The sequence below is a fragment of the Girardinichthys multiradiatus genome, chromosome 21 (assembly GCF_021462225.1).
Source record: "Girardinichthys multiradiatus isolate DD_20200921_A chromosome 21, DD_fGirMul_XY1, whole genome shotgun sequence".
In the NCBI taxonomy this organism is placed as follows: domain Eukaryota; kingdom Metazoa; phylum Chordata; class Actinopteri; order Cyprinodontiformes; family Goodeidae; genus Girardinichthys; species Girardinichthys multiradiatus.
Window position 1 is genome coordinate 16,812,801 of NC_061813.1, and position 6,000 is coordinate 16,818,800.

Here is a 6,000-nt window from a genome sequence, read left to right on the forward strand (position 1 = left end):
AATATCTGGAATCAAATGAAGTCTTATTGATTTTGACTGACTGTTTTCTTGACTTTATAGTACTTGCAGTACTAGAAAAAATACTTTATTGCTGTTTCTAAAAGGGCAAGGACCTATAGAGAAATTTGTGTTCAGACTTTCTATGGAGAGTTTAAAACCTGTATGGGTCATTTGTTCAGAGACTGCAAAGAATAGCAAACATCAGCACAATGACCATAAACCAAACTTTTTCACTGATAATCAAAAAAGAAGTGCATTTTTAGGTAGTTACAACTGCACCTAAAATAAAGGAAGTAGATTGAGATAAAAATAATAATTTTACAACTAAAATTTACTAAAAGAATCAAAGAATTAACATGGAATGTCTACAAAAATCCACACAAGACAAACAATCCCCCTTCTCAGTTATACATTTACTGAGGAACAGTTTTCCAAATGTCAAATGCAACATTCTGTAAAAAAATTAATTCTAAAAGACCTAAAAAGTATCTGAATTATTCTCAGATGTAAATAGGAAGATTGCTTTGGTAGCCTAATTTGGAGTTCTAACATCTAATGGTAATTTTGCTGGGAAAAAGTTTGCAAGAGAGAAAACACAGGAAGAAAAGCAAAATTTTGGAAACTACCAAGACATCCAAAATAGACCAGAACTACAGGAATAGAACAACAAAAGGTAATGCCTGGTAATAGAAAGGGGTTACTGCTTTTTCTTGGAACTTCTTGCATTCCTGTGGTAGTGCCACCATAGTCCCTCTTTCAGCAGTAAGGATCATTGCTTCAGCTCCAGCTTTTTTTAATTCAGTGAGCTTTATCCTGGTTTAATAAAAGTAAAAAAAAGGAAATGGTTAACCCATTAAGTCTTGAGGGGTTATAGAGCAATTTCCGCCTGAAATTAGGTAACTGAAATAACTCTAGCATAACTTCACAGTTATAAAGTCTAAATGCAAACATTTGGTACTTATGTAAATGTAAGACATTAAAGAAACATTTTCCAGTGTAAAAACTACTGCAACTTTTACTATGTCTGATTTATATGTGATTAAACAAAAGAATGATCATTTTTGAGCCCCACCAAATATTTTTAATTTATGAACATTGCAAAACACCATAAAAATCCTTTTGAAATTCTAGGCGAAGCCTGAGGTTGTATTCATCGCCATCGTGACTATAATAGCAGCAAATGTTGACTTATTCAGTTGAATTATATTTGTTCCACAAGAGCTTTAGTGGGCAATGTGCCAGGCAGAACTGGCATTTGGGCACAATTTATCCAAATGTGCCAAAATTGTGCCGAATGTGTTTTTCATCTCATAAAAAGGGAATCTGGTCAAATAAAAATGTTGATTTCCATTGTAGGACTCCTTCTGCATTTGACATAGCCTTTGGTCATGTTATTTACCCTATATATCACCACTGTGCAAAGCATAAAATCAATATAATGAAAACTGTATTTTATAATAGATAGACCACCACAGCTTCTGGTAACTTTCTTTTAAACAGAATAGTATCACAACAATTTGAATGTCATCAAAACATTGTTCAGAATCAGAATCAGAATCAGCTTTATTGCCAAGTTCGTACATACAAACAAGGAATTTGACTCCGGTACACTTTGCTTTCTCGTTTTGTTTTTGCATTACAGAATATACATACAGTACAGAACAAAAGTTTGGAGTCACTTTCTCATTCAATGAGTTTTCTTTATTTTCATGACTATGAATATTGTAGCTTCACACTGAAGGCATCAAAGCTATGAAGTAACACATGTGGAATTATATACTGAACAACAAAGTGTGAAACAACTGAAAATATGTCTTATATTCTAGGTTCTTCAAAGTAGCCACCTTTTGCTTTGATTACTGCTCCGCACACTCTTGGCATTCTGTTGATGAGCTTCAAGAAGTAGTCACCTGAAATGGTTTTCACTTCACAGGTGTGCCCTGTCAGGTTTAATAAGTGGGATTTCAAGCCTTATAAATGGGGTTGGGCCCATCAGTTGTGTTGTGCAGGAGGTGCATACTGTACACAACTGATAGTCCTACTGAATAGACTGTTAGAATTTGTATTATGGCAAGAAAAAAGCAGCTTAGCAAAGAAAAATGAGTGGCCATCATTACTTTAAGAAATGAAGGTCAGTCAGTCCGAACAATTGGGAAAACTTTGAAAGTGTCCCCAAGTGCAGTCGCAAAAACCATCAAGTGTTGCAAAGAAACTGGCTCACATGAGGACCACCCCAGGAAAGGAAGACCAAGAGTCACCTATGCTGCGGACGATAAGTTCATCTTAGTCACCAGCCTCAGAAATCGCAGGTTAACAGCAGCTCAGATTAGAGAACAGGTCAATGCCACACAGAGTTCTAGCAGCAGACACATCTCTAGAACAACTGTAAAGAGGAGACTGTGTGAATCAGGCCTTCATGGTAAAACAGCTGCTAGGAAACCACTGCTGAGGACTGGCAACAAGCAGAAGAGACCTGATTGGGATAAAGAACACAAGGAATGGACATTAGACCAGTAGAAATCTGTGCTTTGGTCTGATGAGTCCAAGTTTGAGATCTTTGGTTCCAACCACTGTGTCTTTGTGCGGCGCAGAAGAGGTGAACAGATGGACTCTACATGCCTGGTTCCCTCCGTGAAGCATGGAGGAGGAGGTGTGATTTGCTGGTGACACTGTTGGCGATTTATTCAAAATTGAAGGCATACTGAACCAGCATGGCTACCACAGCATCTTGCAACGGCATGCTATTCCATCCAGTTTGCGTTTAGTTGGACCATCATTTATTTTTCAACAAGACAATGACCCCAAACACACCTCCTGGCTGTGTAAGGTCTATTTGACCAAGAAGGAGAGTGATGGGGTGCTGCGCCAGATGACCTGGCCTCCACAGTCACCGGACCTGAACCCAATCGAGATGGTTTACGTGGGCTGGACCGCAGAGTGAAGGCAAAAGGGCCAACAAGTGCTAAGCATCTCTGGGAACTCCTTCAAGACTGTTGGAAAACCATTTCAGGTGACTACCTCTTGAAGCTCATCAACAGAATGCCAAGAGTGTGCGGAGCAGTAATCAAAGCAAAAGGTGGCTACTTTGAAGAACCTAGAATATAAGACATATTTTCAGTTGTTTCAAACTTTTTTGTTCAGTATATAATTCCAAATATGTTAATTCATAGTTTTGATGCCTTCAGTGTGAAGCTACAATATTCATTTTCATGAAAATAAAGACAACTCTTTGAATGAGATGGTGTGTCCAAACTTTTGGTTTGTACTGTATATTCAATATACAAATAAACACATATATAAATAAAAAGGTGCATTTGCAACATCTGTATGCTGCTGTTTGGTACTCTATTAAATGTTCAACAGAGAAACAGACTGGGGGAAGAAACTGTCTCTGTGGCGCCTGGTTTTAGTAAACAGTGCTCTGTAGCGGTGGCCTGAAGGTAAAACTCTAAACATTTATGTGGGGTCTGCAGAGATTTTTGCAGCTCTCTTTCTGACCCTAGACCTGTATATGTCCTGGATGGAGGGAAGGTCAGCCCTGATTATTCTCTCTGCAGTCCTGGTTATTCGTTGCAGTCTGGACCTATCCTGTTTGGTGGATGAGCCAAACCACACTGAGATGGATGAAGACAGGACAGACTAAATGATGGCCGTGTAGAAGATGACTTCTTGAGTTGCCTTAGGATGTACAGTCTCTGCTGGGGCTTATTTCGAACAGTGTCTATGTGTGAAGACCATCTCAGGTCCTCAAAGATGGTGGTTCCGAAGAACCTGAAGTGGTCCACAGCCGAAACGGTGTTGTTGAGGATGGTGAGGGGGGTGTATGGGGGTGGTGTTCTCTGAAAGTCCACAACCATTTCCACAGTCTTGAGTGGGTTGAGTTCAAGGTAGTTCTGACAACACCAGTGTACCAGCCGACCCACCTCCTGTCTGTTTGCAGACTCATCACCGTCCTGAATCAGACCAATGACATTGGTGGTGTCTGCAAACTTCAGGAGTTTCATGGACGAGTCCGCTGAGGTGCAGTCATTTGTGTACAGGGAGAAGAGGAGTGGGGATAGAACACACCCCTGGGGGGCACAAGTACTTATTGATCTGGTTCGGGAGAGGATGCTCCCCAGTCTCACCTGCTGCTGTCGGTCCGTCAGGAAGCTGTTGGTCCACTGACAGGTGGAGGTTGGGATGTTGAGCTGGGTGAGCTTCTGGTGGAGGATGTCTGGTATGATGGTGTTGAAGGCCGAGCTGAAGTCTGCAAACAGGATCCTGGCGTATGTCCCTGGATGGTCTAGGTGTTGCAGGATGAAGTGTAGACCTAAGTTGACAGAATCATCTGCCGACCCGTTTGCTCGGTAAACAAACTGCAGGGGGTCCAGCAGGTGACCTGTGATGTCTTTCAGGTTCTTCAGCATGAGCTGCTCAAAGGATTTCATGACCACAGACGTCAGGGCTACAGGCCTGTAGTCATTTAATCCTAGGATGGTGGATTTCTTGGACACCGGGATGATGGTGGATCGTTTGAGGCAGGAGGGGACCTCACAAGTCTCCAGTGACTTGTTGAAGATCCGGGTGAAGATCGGAGCGAGTTGATTTGCACAGGCTTTCAGGCATGATGGGGAGACATTATCAGGTCCTCCAGCTTTCTTGTTTTCATGCGCTGAAAGAGCCTGTTTACATCTTCCTCTGAGATCTTTAGTGCCGGTAGAGAATCTGAAGGTAGGGAGGGGGTTGGTAGCTTTGTGGCAAGAACTTGTTCCTGAATGGGATGTGGAGGAGATGGTTTGGGGTCTGAACGGCTTCCTGTCATGTCTGCACTAGAAGCCATTCAGACGGTTCACCAGGCGAGGATTCTGTTTAGGATGGGTGGGGGTGCTCTTGTAGGCAGTCAAGTTTCTCAGACCAGTCCATACAGCCGAGGTATCACCAGTAGAAAGGCTGTTCTTCAGCTTCTCACTATAGCTTCTCTTGGCTGCTTTGATCTCCTTTGTTAGTTTGTTCCTGGCCTGCCTGTTCTGCTCCCAATCTCCACTGCTGTGAGCTTCTTCCTTTTCCCTGCGCAGATTCCTGAGGTGTGGAGTAAACCATGGCTTGTTGTTCCCAAAGGTGCAGAAGGTCTTGGTCTGCACACACTTGTCCTCACAGAAACTGATGTATGATGTCACCACATCAGTTAGTTGGTTTAAGTCAGTGGCTGAAGTTTCAAAAACAGTCCAGTCTGTGCATTCAAAGCAGGCCTGTAGCATCTGCTTTGATTCATCAGTGTGAACCGTTGGTTTGGAAGCTCTTAGTTTCTGCCTGTAGGTTGGGATGAGGTGGATAAGAGAATGATCCGAAAAACCCACAGCAGGCCTGGTAACAGCATGATATGAGTCCTTTAAAGCTGTGTAACAATGGTCCAGTTTGTTTTGGTCTCTAGTGGGACACTTAATATGCTGTCTGTATTTGGGAAGTTCATTGGAGAGGTTTGCGCTGTTAAAATCTCCCAGTATTATGATGAAAGAGTCCGTGTGCTTTTTCTCCACGTCTATAATCAGCTCAGCGAGATGTTTTTCCGCAGCAGAAGTGCAGCCATGCGGTGGAAAATATGAGCCAATTATTATAAACCAGGAAAACTCCATTGGTGAATAAAATGGTTTACAGTTTATATAAAATGCCTCCAGATCAGGACTACATGTTTTCCGCTGGACTTTTATGTCTCTGCACCAACCTTCATTTATATAAAAGCAGATTCCGCCTCCTCGCTTCTTCCCCGATAGCTCCGCGTTGCGATCTGCACTGAACAGCTGGAAGTCCGGCAACAGCAATGCGCAGTCCGGGATGTTTTCACTCAGCCATGTTTCGGTGAAGCAGAGAACCGCTGATCCGCGGAGGTCCGTGTTTTTACCGGTGAGGAGAAGCAGCTCGTCCATCTTGTTGCTTAGAGAGCGGACATTTGCCATATGGATTGAAGGCAGTGGTGTGCGAAGACCTCTTTGGCGGAGTTTTACTAGGGTGCCAGCACGT